The sequence below is a fragment of the Rhinoderma darwinii genome, chromosome 2 (genome assembly GCF_050947455.1).
Source record: "Rhinoderma darwinii isolate aRhiDar2 chromosome 2, aRhiDar2.hap1, whole genome shotgun sequence".
NCBI lineage: Eukaryota > Metazoa > Chordata > Amphibia > Anura > Rhinodermatidae > Rhinoderma > Rhinoderma darwinii.
Window position 1 is genome coordinate 150,237,898 of NC_134688.1, and position 14,281 is coordinate 150,252,178.

The 14,281-nt window shown below is 47.6% G+C and overlaps 1 long non-coding RNA gene across 2 annotated transcripts in view; it reads right to left on the reverse strand.

The window, feature by feature from the left end:
- LOC142740839 (uncharacterized) overlaps positions 1-14,281 on the reverse strand; it is a 63,944-nt gene that overhangs the window by 9,487 nt on the left and 40,176 nt on the right. The window contains exons 4-5 of one of the 2 annotated variants that reach the window (XR_012880892.1): positions 13,920-14,109; positions 13,346-13,504 (exon numbers count right to left, since the gene is read on the reverse strand). This is a non-coding gene — a long non-coding RNA (uncharacterized LOC142740839). The remainder of the gene's footprint in view (positions 1-13,345; positions 13,505-13,919; positions 14,110-14,281) is intronic. The other variant, XR_012880893.1, reaches the window with a different exon arrangement.

The window sequence follows — 14,281 nt, forward strand, 5'->3', positions numbered from 1 at the left end:
AACCCTCTCCAGTCCACCAGATAGAAAGTCCTTCCTCCTACCCTCTTGCGGTCCAGGATCTACTTTACCTCGAATACATCAGAAGGGCCGCTGGAAGCAACTGTGGCACTAGAGGTCTTGCTGTAGCGGTTCAGGACCACTGGTTTCAGGAGGGACACATGGAAGGAGTTAGGGATTCTGAGGGTAGGGGGCAGCCGCAGCTTATAGGAAACAGGGTTAATTTGTTGCAGGATCTCGAAGGGACCAAGGAACCTGGGAGCAAACTTGTATGAAGGCACCCTCAAGCGAATGTTTCGAGAGGACAGCCAGACTTTAGTCCCAGGAAGATACTGAGGCGGCTCTCTTCTTTTGGTATCTGCCTTACGCTTCATGCGTTCGACCGCCTGCAAAATAGAGGACCGGGTCTGTTGCCAGATTTGCAGGAAGTCCCCATATGCAGAGTCAGCAGCGGGTACCTGAGATGAAGTCGACACTGGAAGAGGAACTCTGGGATGTTGACTGTACACGATGTGAAACGGAGTGGAGGTGGTGGACTCACTTGTGTGGTTGTTATATGAAAACTCCGCCAATGGAAGAAGCTGTACCCAGTTATCGTGCTGTGAAGAAATGAAGTGGCGGAGGTAATTTTCCATGATCTGGTTGATCCTCTCAACTTGCTCATTGGACTGGGGGTGATAGGCAGAGGAAAAGTCCAAACTCACATCCAGGAGTTTACAGAGGGCTCTCCAGAACTTGGAGGTAAACTGAACCCCCCGGTCGGACACAATGTGAAGAGGCAAGCCATGCAAGCGGAAGATGTGCTGAATGAAGAAGCTTGCTAGTTGAGGAGCAGAGGGTAGGCCGGTTAGCGGGATAAAATGTGCCATCTTAGAGAACCGATCCACCACCACCCAGATGGTGTTGCATCCTGCTGAGAGAGGAAGGTCCGTGACGAAGTCTATAGCGATGTGCTGCCAGGGGGCACTGGGTACAGGCAGGGGTTGAAGCAGGCCGGCAGGCTTGCTGTGAGCCACCTTGTTAGAGGCACACACCGTGCAAGCAGAGACAAAGTCCAGAACATCTTTAGGTAGCGTGGGCCACCAGAAGTGACGAGCGACCAGGTCTTGGGTTTTACGGACACCAGCGTGCCCAGCCAGTTTAGAACTGTGTCCCCAGCGGAGAATTCATTTTCTGTCAGCCAACCGAACAAAAGTTCTCCCTGGAGGAATATCTCTAAGCTGCAGAGGATTGGCGGTGACAACGCAGGATGGGTCTATGATCGTCTGAAGGGACTCCACCGTGTCTTCCGTTTCGAATGATCTGGACAGGGCATTGTCCGCGGGACGGTAGTGGAGCAGAAATTGGAAACGGGTGAAGAACAGTGACCACCTGGCTTGACGAGGGTTCAGTCTTTGAGCGGACCGAAGGTAAGTGAGATTCTTGTGGTCGGTGAAGATCAGGATGGGGTGAGCAGCGCCCTCCAGAAGATGTCTCCACTCCTCCAGGGCCAATTTGATAGCCAGTAGCTCCCGATCTCCAATGGAATAATTGCGCTCAGCAGAGGAAAACAGTCTTGAGTAGTAGCCACACACTACTGCCTTTCCTTTGGAGCTCCTCTGGAACAGAAGTGCGCCTGCACCAACAGAGGAAGCGTCCACCTCCAGTGAGAACTGCCGAGATATGTCAGGGTGATGGAGGATCGAAGCTGAAGTGAAGGCTTTCTTGAGGCTAATGAATGCAGACTCTGCCTCCGGAGTCCACACCTTGGCGTTCACACCCTTCTTGGTAAGGGTAGAGATGGGGGCCGTCAGAGAAGAAAAGTTCGGAATAAACTGCCGGTAGAAATTGGCGAAACCCAGGAACCGCTGTATGGCCCTTAGGCCTTGAGGACGTGGCCATTCCAGGACAGAATTTAGCTTCTCAGGGTCCATCTTAAGGCCTTGATCCGAGATGACATAGCCCAGGAAGGGCAGAGACCTCTTTTCAAATGTGCATTTCTCTAATGTGGCATACAAGTGATTCTCTCTTAGTCGCAGAAGAACTTGACGAACGTGCCTCAGATGGGTCATCAGATCTGGGGAGAAGATTAGAATATCATCGAGATAAACTACAACACACGTATAGAGGAGATCTCGGAAGATGTCATTAACGAACTCCTGAAAAACTGCGGGAGAGTTACACAGTCCGAAGGGCATCACTCGGTATTCGTAGTGCCCATCGCGGGTGTTAAATGCCGTCTTCCATTCGTCACCCCGGCGAATCCGCATTAGATTATAGGCCCCTCGCAGGTCTAGCTTGGAAAAAATTTTGGCTCCTCGTATGCGATCAAACAGCTCGGAAATGAGTGGCAACGGGTATTTGTTCTTGACCGTGATCTGATTGAGACCACGGTAGTCAATGCAGGGTCGGAGAGATCCATCTTTCTTTTTAACGAAGAAGAATCCTGCCCCGGCCGGGGAAGAAGATTTTCGAATAAAACCCCTCTCCAAGTTCTCCTTGATATAGGCTGACATTGATAACGTCTCTGGCAAGGAGAGAGGATATACTCGTCCACGGCGAAGGGAAGCATTGGGCACCAGTTCAATGGGACAGTCATAACTCCGATGAGGAGGCAACGTCTCAGCCTCTCGTTTGCAGAAGACATCCGCAAAACTGGCATACTGAGAAGGTAGGTCGGAGAGTGACTGAGGCAGAGGAGGCACAACAGGACGGACTTGTGACAGGCAATGGCTATGGCACCTGGAACCCCATTGAAGAACTTCTCCAGAACTCCAGTCGAGTGTCGGGGCGTGTAGACGGAGCCATGGCAGACCCAGCAGGATAGGATTGATAGCCTTGGGTAGTACCAGGAAGGAGATCTGTTCTGAGTGAAGAGCTCCGACTCGTAATGTCACCGGCTCAGTGATGAGCATGATTGGATCAGGCAGCGGTAGACCATTCACAGAGGCAACTGCCAGGGGTCTCTCCAGACTGACTGTGGGTAGTTGAAACCGATCCACTAGATCTTGGTGGATAAAATTAGCAGACGCTCCAGAGTCAAGATAGGCGGAGGAAGGATGTGATGCCTGTCCGGTGACGATGGCCACAGGTATCGATAATTTGGAAGAGGTTTTAAAGTTTGGAGACGTTCCACCTAGAGTTGCCTCTCCAACCAACCCTAGGTACTGGAGTTTCCCGGTTTCTGTGGGCATTGACGCACAAAATGACCCTTGAGGCCGCAATACATGCAAAGTCCAGAGGAGCGTCTGCGCTGCTTCTCTGTCTACCTGCATGGGTTCCTCAGGTAGCGCACTAGGAGTGAACAATTGTGGTCTCTGGGCAGGGGGTGCTGGTCTGTGGACCCGGCTCTCCTGACGAACCACTTGAGAGCGCTCCCGGATTCTCATATCAACCCGGGTGGCTAACAGGATGAGGGCATCCAAGGTAGAAGGAAGGTCGCGGGCTGCCAGTTCGTCCTTGATGTGAGAGGACAGTCCCTGCCAGAAGGTCGCCACCAGTGCCTCATTGTTCCATGCCAGCTCGGCTGCTAGGGTACGGAAGGAGATCGCATACTCCCCTACTGTGGAGCCTTCTTGCTTGAGGGTCAACAGAGTGGCTGCGGCAGAGGATGTTCGACCCGGCTCCTCGAACACGGCACGAAAGGACTGCAGGAACAAGGCTAGGTCCGCGGATACAGCACCTTGTTGCTCCAAGATTGGGTTTGCCCATGCGAGGGCCTTGCCAGCGAGGAGGGAGATAATGAACGCTACTTTAGCCTCCTCGGAGTGGAAGAGATGAGGCCGTAGCCTAAAATGCACCGTGCATTGATTAAGAAATCCTCGGCATGCTCTGGGATCACCGTCATAGCGAGGAGGAAGAGGCAGAGGAACTGAGGATCCGGAACAAACAGGGGGAGCAACAGGCAGTGGCACGGCAACAGCTTCTGGAGGAAGATCCGGGGGTGGAACAGCGAGTAGATCCAGGCGGACCAGAATAGAATTCACCGCCTCAAGGAGTTGATCCTGACGAGTGCGTAGGTCATGCATCTCCGTCTGAATTTTCTGTACTGGGGTCTTGGGCTGGCCAGCGGGTTCCATGGCCTGAGCGTACTGTCACGGGCAACTGGGTTTGTGGACCCACTAGGCCGCTCCGCCGTAGCGGGGAGGCAGCTGGCCAGGTCACAGTCTATGTGAAAGTAGATAGCAGACAGTAATGTTTAGGTACCTGTAATAGTCCGGGCGGTGACTGTGGCCTCAGCACGGATGGAGACAGGTGCGGAAAGTGGCGCCAGACGTGGCGGGCAGTATCCGATGAGCCGATGGTACTTGACATGGCAGATGGCACTTGACGTGGCAGATGACACTTGACGTGGCAGATGGCACTTGATGTGGCAGATGGCACTTGACGTGGCAGATGGCACTTGACGTAGCAGATGGCACTTGACGTGGCAGACACAGGAACAATGCGGAATACAGGAACGGTAACAGGGCACGGGTCACAGCAGGAACGGGAGACACTAAGGGACCATTTGCGAGACAGACAGGGAAAGACTAACAACGCTCAGGCAAGGATCAGAAGGGCTGGGGCATTCTTATAGAGCAGGGAATCATGTGGGTTAATGATAATTGATTCCATGTGCGCGCGCTGGCCCTTTAAGAGCGGGCGCGAGCGTGCGCGAGCGTGCGCGAGCGTGCGCGCGCACCCTACGGGACCCGGCCGGACGGAGCGGAAGCGAGCGCTGGCATCTCCTAGGAGGGATACGGAGGCCAGCGCTCACAGATCCATGGCTGCGGGCGTCGGGAGGTGAGTGAACCCGACGGCCCGCGGCCATGGGCACAACACATTGTAAGGCGCTGAATGGTCGGGCACGGTCATGCCAGGTCATTCAGCGCTGATGCATGTATTTGTACCTGCGTGCTATAGACACAGGTACAATTACTGCAAGACTGGGTGGCTGTCGCTAGCACCGGAGACCCTCCGGTGCTAGCGACGCCTACGGGCATGAGAGGGCCCGTGTCACCCGGCCTATACATGTTAGAGGCTCGGCCGTTCGGGCCCCATAGTAGCAGCGCTCCCGATGTAGCAGTCATAATGGCTGCTAGCGGGCCCCGTAGCAGCCGCCTTGGCTGCTACCACGGTAGTTACGCCACTGATGGACATAGTGTGGACTTCAGACAGGACTCAGTAATCCCCACTCTGTCATACTTTTCCTCTGATATTATTAGTTCCATTATCATCAATTTTATTTGTCAGGCTTCTATCGTTTCTTAGCATACAATTCAGAGATTTTTGTTTATTTTTTATTTTAGACTTATCTTTAATAACATTTCAAACCCCTCCCTAAGTTCCACCACCAGTTTCATTAACCTTTTCTCGCAGCAGCCAATTTTTGATTCTTCATTTTCATTTTATCCTCCCTACATTCCATAAGCCATAACTTTTTATTTTCCTCCCCGACATAGCCATATGATGTCTTATTTTTTGCAGGAAAAGTTGTAGTTTTTCATGACAACATTTATTTACCATATAATGTACTTGGAAACTGAAAAAAATTATTTGTGGGGCAAATGGGCAAAAAATAGCAATAGCGCAATTTTTGGGGGGGTTTTGTATTTACGGCGCTCATTGCACAGTAAAAAATACATGTTCACTTTATTCTATATGATTCCGGCGATACACATTTCTGTTTTTTTATGTTCTACCACTTTAAATAAATAAAAAACTGTAAAAGAAACGTTTTGTATCGCCATATTCTGAGAATTATAACTTTTTTTATTTTTCTGTCGATTGAGCGGTATCAGGGCTTATGTTTTGCGGAGCGAGCTATAGATTTGACTGGTATAATTTTGGGGTACATGCAACTTTTTGATCAATTATTATTTATTTTTTTGGGGAGCAAAGGTGACAAAAAATAGCAATTTGGGTCACAGTATTCACCGAGTGGGTTAAATAACATTATATTGTAATAGTTTGGAATTTTACAGACGCGGCAATACCAGTTATGTTAACTTAACATTACTTTAGGGAAAAAAAGGGAAAAGGTTTTGTTTTTTTAAAAGGGTTTTCCGGAAGCAATTAACTAATTTTTATTTCACTGCACATATAAATATAATGAAATTTGTAATATACTTACGTTTTTCTTTAATCTTCTAACACCCTATTGCAGCACTCGTCACGTCATACGTCTCCAGTAGCAAAATCCTTACTTCCGGCGCTATCCCCAGTGATGTCAGGGGATTCCACAGAGTCCCGGAGCAGAGTCTATACTAGGGCTCTGCCCTGGACCCCGCTCTGGGGAAGACCCTGACAACACTGTTCATATATGGACAGTGATGTCAAAGGATTCCACATACTGTTCATATATGGTCAGTGAGGTCAGGTGATTCCACAGAGTCCCGGTGCAGAGCCTATACTAGCGCTCTGCTCTTTTCTGCGACTCCGGCTCTGGGGTCAAATTATTTTTTATTTTTAACATTATGTTGTTTGGTACAGCACTGATATTTTGCAGGTTTATCGTTAGCTCTCACTGATCTAATGAGAGCAGCAAAATGACACCAGAGATTGTTTATAGCTGGGTGTAGTAGGCATGATGAGTCCCTGCTGCTGGTGCATTGCATGCTGGGACACAAGCGGTGCATGCTGAGAGCTGTATGACTGGAAGAGCAAGACAATGAACACACAGAGATAAACAAACGAGGATAATGGTAAATTAACCCCTTATTTTTTGGTTTTTCACTGTTGCATTCCAAGAGTCGTAACCAGTGGCGTAACTACCGTCATAGCAGACGTAGCGGCTGCTACGGGGCCCACGGCATGAGGGGGCCCGTGTCGCCCGCGAGCACAGGCCCCCACCATGGCCGGAGGCTCCGCTAGCAGCCGCTATGGCTGCTACAGCGCGACGCCACTGAACACTACGGCAGAGCAGGGAGGTATCTCCCCGCTCTGCCATTATACAAAAGACATGTATCCCCTATCCACAGGATAGGGGATACATGTGTGATCGCTGGCAGCGATAAGGAGAACGGGGGACTGAAAGTCCCCTGAAGTTCTCCATCACAAACCTCGGACTTCCGGTTTCTGTGTCGGCAGCTCCGTAGAAATGAATGGAGCGCCGGTCGCGCTTGTGCGCATGCGTGACCAGCGCTCCTTTCATTTTTATTGAGCTGCGCAGACGCCGGAAGTCAGAGGTTAGTCATGGAGAACTTCGGGGGACTTTCGGTCCCCCGTTCTCCCTATCGCTGCCAGTGATCACACATGTATCCCCTATCCTGCGGATAGGGGATGCATAGCGTTACCTACAGGGGGGGGACTCTGCATGGTGTTACCTACAGGGGGGACTCTGTATGGCGTTACCTACAGGGGGGGACTCTGCATGGCGTTACCTACAGGGGGGACTCTGCATGGCGTTACCTACAGGGGGGGGACACTGCATGGCGTTACCTACAGGGGGGTACTCTGCATGGCGTTATCCACAGAGGGAGCTGTATGGCGTTATCTAAAGGGGGGCTGTATGGCGTTATCTACAGGGGGGGGGACTCTGCATGGCGTTACCTACAGGGGGGGACTCTGCATGGCGTTCTCTACAGAGGGGGCTGTATGGTGTTATCTACAGGGGGCTGTATGGCGTTATCTACAGGTGGGGGCTGTAAAAAAGGCACTATCTACAAGGGGGGGTTGTGTGACACCCAGGGGAGGGGGGACCCCCAGTCAAAAGTTTGCTATGGGGCCCAGTCTTTCCTAGTTACGCCCCTGGTTGTAACCTTTTTTTTATTCCGTCGACATAGCCATATAAGGGCTTGTTTTTTGCGGGACCAGTTCTATTTTTCAATTGCAGAATTTTGGGCTGCATATAATATATTGTTTAACTTTTATTAACTTTATTTTAGGAAAGATTTTAAAATAAATGGCTATTCCGGCATAGTTTTTCATGTTATACAAATACGCCGTTCACTATGCGGCATAAATAACATGTTACCTTTATCCTATGGGTTGGCACGATTATGAGGATACCAAATATGTAGAGGTTTTATGTTTTCCTACTTTTGCAAAACAAAAACCCTTTTTTTTTAAAAAAAACAATTACTTGTTTTTGCATCGCCGCATTCCAAGAGCCGTAACTTTTTTTTTTTCCATCGATGTAGCCATATGTGGGCTTGTTTTTTTGCGGGACAAGGTGTAGTTTTCGTTGGAAGTATTTTGGGGGACATGGGACTTATTGATTAACTTTTATTTTATTTTTTATGGTGGGAATAGGAGAAAAAAAGGAATTTTGCCATTGTTTTCTGCATTTTTTTTGGACGCCGTTCATCTGACGGTTTAATTAATGTGTTAACTTTATTGTTTGAGTAGTTACGATCGCGTTGATACATATATGTGTATGTGTTACTTTTTTACACTTTTACTAAATAAAACTACTTTTTGGGGAAAAAAATTGGTTTTATTTTATTTTTACTGTAATTTTTTTTCTTGTTTTTCATAAACTTTATTTAACTGTTTTACATTTTGTTTTTTTTGTCCCACTAGAGGACTTCATCATGCGATCTGCTGATCGCTTATATAATGCTTTGGTATACTTAGTATACCAAAGCATTATTGCCTGTCAGTGTAAAACGGACAGGCAATCTATTAGGCCATGCCTCTGGCATGGCCTAATAGGCAAATTCTGAAGGCAGACCTGAGGGCCTTTGTTAGGCACCCGACTGCCATGGAAACCCGACCGCGCCCCGCGATTTCTTCACGGGGGCGTCGATCGGGTGACAGAGGGAGCTCCATCCGTCTGTCAAACACATTAGGTGCCGCTGTCGCTATTGACAGCGGCATCTAATGGGTTCAACTGCCAGAATCAGAGCGCGCTTTGATTCCGGCAGTTTCGGCAGGAGCCAGGCTGTGTATAACAGCCGTGCTCCTGCCGCTGATCGTGGGGGTACACTGGCAGTACCCACCCGCTCAGAGCGAAGCATATATCCGTCACTATGCGGGAACTAACACCTGCTTGCGATGGACATATCTGTCGCCCGTCGTTAAGGGGTTAAAAAATTAAAACTGTAGATTTTGATTTTCAGGGGGCATTAACCCCTTCCCCCTGCTTGCATTCTGGGCCCTAATGTCCAAGCCATTTTTTACATTTTTACATTGTCACATTCAAAGAGCTATAACTTTTTTATTTTTGCGTCGGCATAGCTGTATAAGGTCTTGTTTTTTGCGGGACGACTTGCAGTTTTTATTGGTACCATTTGAGAGTAGATGCGACTTTTTGATCACTTTTTATCACATTTTTTTAAAGTCAGGATTAACAGAAAACAGCAATTTTTCCATTGTTTTTTATTTTATTTTTTACGGCGTTCACAGTGCGGGTTAAATAATGTAACAGCTTTATAGTCGGGGTCGTTACGGACGCGGCGATACCAAATATGTGTAACTTTTTTGCTTTATTGTAGTTTTTTTTAATAGTAAAGCATTTTGTAAGGGGAAAAAGTCCTCCGATCGCTATTATAATACACTGCAATACTTTTGTATTGCAGTGTATTACTGCCTGTCCGTTTAAAACGGACAGGCATCTGCTAGGTCATGCCTGCGGCATGATCTAGCAGGCATTCGCTCCAGGCAGACCTGGGGGTCTTTATTAGACCCCCGGCTGTCATAGAAGACACAGACACTCAGCGATTTTATCGCCGGGTGTCAGTGAGATGAGAGGGAGCTCTCCCCCCTCTCTCCAAAACCATTCAGATGCGGTGCTCGCTATTGTGCACCGCATCTGAAGGGTTAAACGGGTGAGATCGATACTAATATCGATCTCACCCGGCAGAGCAGGGACGCCCCCAGCCCTCAGCTGCCTCTGGCAGATGAGAGCAGGGAGATTTCACGGCTCCCTGCTCTGTTTACTTTATTCTACAGCAGCGACGTAGAATAGCGGCGCTCTAGAATAAAGCCCACTAATGACCGCCGTAAAAAGACGTATCGGCGGTCATTAAGGGGTTAATAGGTTAATTGAGAAATATTACAGTAATTAAAAAAATAAAAATAAAGAATTGAAAAACCCCTTTAACTGTGACTACTGTATATGTATATTTTTCACTACTGAAAACTTTATTTAATTCGATTTCACACTTTTTATTAGTCCCCTAGGGGACTTGAACCAGCGATCGTCAGATCGCCGGTATAGTACACTGCAATATTAATGTATCATCGGTACCGCTCCTAATGGCTTAAATGCTGCAGCTACTATTGACTGCAGTATTTAAGTGGATAAACAGCCAGGAACAGCGCGATCACCCGCTCCATACATCACCCCCGCACCATGATGTACCTGGCACGTAATTTTGCGGGAAGGGGTTAATAAGTTCCAGTTCTCTAGCTACACTATGTTCCCCTTTACAAGTATAGTGGTCTCTCCCTGATGACTAGTGTAAACAATCCTTCATTCCCCTAGCCATCTCCTCCCCAACATCGTTGCATCCCCCCATTCAGGTGCAGCAAATCTCTATCGAAGAGTCTGTAGCCAAGTCAGCCCTGTTCTTCCTACACCAGTTCCTGAGCCACTTCTTTACCTTCTTAATCTGCCGCTGCCTCTCTGGTATGGTACTTGCTAAAAGCAATATTTCAGAAAGTACTATATTTAAAGTCCATGAAATAATTTTTAAGGACCTTCCACCTACCTCTAACTTTGTTATTGGTGTCAATGTGCACCATGACAGTTGGGTCCTCACCAGCCCCTCCCAGTAATCTATAAACCTGTAACCTTTAAATAAGTTGAACTCGAGCACCAGAAAGACAACACACTGTTCGACGATCACGGTCTTTGTGACAGATTTCCCTATCTGTTCCCCTAATAATTGAATTCCCCACTACCAGCACCTGTCTGGCCTCCCCTGCCCTTCTATTCCCCTCGTTACAGGAGCATGCATTCCCCTTGCTGTAAGAGGATATCATTATGCCTTGTTGGAACAGGGACAGGTGCGGTTTAGGGGCACTTTATATATGTGACGTTATTTTCATGTACACCGCATGTATGGCACTATTTTTGGGATAACCTATATGTGTCTTGCACTATTTTAGAAAGTACTGTTTGCAACACTATTATTGGGGGAACTACGTGTGGCAATATTTTAGAAGGCATTATATGTGGATTATTTTTGGTGATACAATGGGAATAATGAGGCATATTTTCTATTCAGGATGTGTCATTATTCTAACATAAAGGTGGCCTGGCTTAAAATGTGAAGTCGTGCACCAAAGTAGCCCTGAAGTTTTGGCACCAAAGGAAAGGCATATTATATCTGCCCCAATATTTAAAAACAAACAGGTAGTATTGTAGCAGCATGACAGAGAGTTAGTGGCAGTAGCAGGCACAATACTTGGGCAGCAGCAGACAAGGTATTGGGGTTTAGCAGGCCAGCTATATTTAAGATTATGACAGTGTTCAAGCTCGCAGTAGGATGAGAAATTTTTGTTGTTAAAAAGAACAAAGGGGATGAGGAGCCAAAGACATCTGGGCGTCGAACTCTACAGACATGAGTGGTGACCAGGAGAATTAGTTATAGAGGTCTGGGCCGGATGAAGAGAAAAACAGAACGACTTCCATCAGAGAGGACGTCACCTGTGAGTCATTGTATGTAGTTGTTTATTTTGCCTCTGATTGCATCGGATCAGTACTAGATTCACTGTATGGTCTTCAGTGAGATGAAGGGTGACCCATTCTTATTTGTGAAACAACAATTCCCTGCATATCCTTACTGGGGGCTGGTAGTTTCGCAGCACGGGTTACACTGACTTTCTAATTCACCTCTCCACTGAGCTTAGTTCTAGTACCATATTTATTAACTGCTTAATTTTGGTATCATACTTATTTACTGTTCTTAGTTCTAGTACCATATTTGTGTACTATGTTTGGCTCTGGTACTGTAATTATGAAATGAAAGTTCCTGTTGAAAAAAGTGGCAAACTTTTCCAAACTCTACCCCTATCTCCCAGTGCCCACTTTAATGGACTGTGCATGCCTATGATGCTGAATGTGCACATATACTGTGGATCTATAATGGATGGGTGCAATATAAGGTGTGCGGATGGGAAGGTATGCCATTTCTCTGCATGTAAGTGATACACTGCAGAATTTATGCAGCTTGTGACCAGAATTGTAGCTATAATTTACATTTGTATTAAACAGATTTCCACAAAATGCGAACACAAAAGTTATATGTCTTTTTTTCTCTGCTATCTGTGGATGTCCCCCACCCCCAGATACCACTCCATGGTGCAGGCGGGGATGCCATTTAATTGTTCATCTCAGACAGCAGAAAGGCTAGGTGCAACCTTGCCTACAATGTGCTTCTGCACCCTTTTTTCTGTCTGTCACCCTCAGATATTAACAAGAAATCAAAACATCAAAAGTGCCATAGTTTCCGCATTATCAGACCCAGAGTCTATTCAACAGTGCCAGAGTGCCCCAAAGACAGTGCCAATGTCCACATAGACAAAGCCTGCCTGAAAGTACCCCCATTAACAGGGTCAGCAAGAGAGTGGCACCTTAAACACTGTCAAAGTGTACCCCCCATAAACAGTGTCACCATACAAGCAAGAGTGCTCAGATTAAGGCCTCATGCACACGACCGTAAAAACACCCGTTATTGCGGGTCGTAATTACAACCCGCAATAACGGGCTCATAGACTTCTGTTACCCACGGGCACCTTCCCGTTTTCTCACGGGAAGGTGCCCGTGCCGTTAAAAAAATAGAACATGTTCTATTTTTCTATTTTACGGGCCGTGCTGCTATACTTTATAATGACAGCACGGCTAACAAAAGCGGCCGGATGCCCGCGGCCGGCCGTGCCCGGCCGTGCTCATAATTACGAGTCGTAATTACGAGCACGGTCGTGTGCATGACAGTGACAGTAGTGAAGTTTTAAGATATGTTGTGTAATTGTGTATATGAATTAATTTGACTACCAGGCTGACTTGTGGGGTGAGTTTGACTCTATGTCTTTTTTTTTTCTTGCCCACACTACGTTACACATTACATAACTAATTGGTTAGACATGCTTTCAGTTGATATTATTGTTTTTGATAAAAGACAATATAATTCTCTTGTGTGAATTCTCATCCTCTGCTAAAAAATTTGTTAATGCTAGATAGTAAAACAGTTGTTAATATGATTTGTTATGGTAAAATCTTCCATAGAAAGTGTTTGGGATTATTGCTAACAAATAACCCCTGATAAAATGTAGCTGCACAATATTGTGAGATGTTCTATTTGTCTCACCTCTGGACAGAGCCATAAAAATAGTTGCATAGTTGTCACGAAGGGTCTGTGGACCCACTGGGCCGTACCGCCTTTGCGGTAAGGCAGCTGGCCAACAGGGAGCAGGTGAATGTCTATAGTTCTATAGGTACCTGTGGCAGCTCAGACAGCAGCAGGGCAGGCTCGGCTGGGACTTAGGTAGCAGGCGAACGTCAGGCGAGGTGAAGCAGGTCAGACGTGGATGCAGCACGGCACAACTTTGGCACAGCTCAGTGCTAGACCAGGAAGGTATGGATTGCTAGGAACAGGAACTGGAAACAGGTATAGGTACAGGGACAGGAACTGGAACAGGGACTGGAACAGGAAACACACTAGGAGGCCATCACATAGACAAACTATAGGGAACACAACAACGCTCAGGCATAGAACTAGGGGGCTGGACCCCTCTTATAGTCCAGCGTACTCACAGGTCAAAGTTTGTCCATGAGGTCCGTTGTGCGTGCTGCCCCTTTAAGAGCGGGCACGAGCATGCGCGCGCACCCTACGGGATCCGGCAGAGGTGAGTGGACGCGAGCACTGGCATGTCCTGAGGAGGAGGCTGGGGCCAGCGCTTGCCGACTCGTGGCTGCGGCTGTCAGGGGGAGGTTGGAGCTGAGAGCCCGCAGCCACGGACATTACAATAGTTTAATGCTGGAAGTTCTTGTCTCTGACTAGTCTTTGACTCACCTCTCCTGGTTCCAGAGGCACTTCTTTCCAAGTGGCTCTAGTCTTCTCTTCTTCTCCTGTCTTCAGCCACGGCCATATCCAGCTTGCAGTCCTTCGCAGTCTTTTGCTGCACAGCCGGGACAACTGGTGCTCCTAGTTGATGTCAGTCTTGGTGGCTTATTTGAAGGGATCTCCAGCTTTCGCTCCTCGTCTGCAAATCAAGATACATTCTTTGTTTAGCCATTGTTCCTATTGCTATTTGACACTATTCCTCACTCTGATTATGACCCTGACCTTGACTGGGTCTTAAGCTTTGGATTTGTTGCTTGGTCGACACCCGGTCAGACTTCTGACTATGGTTCTGTCTCATGCTACTTTCTCAT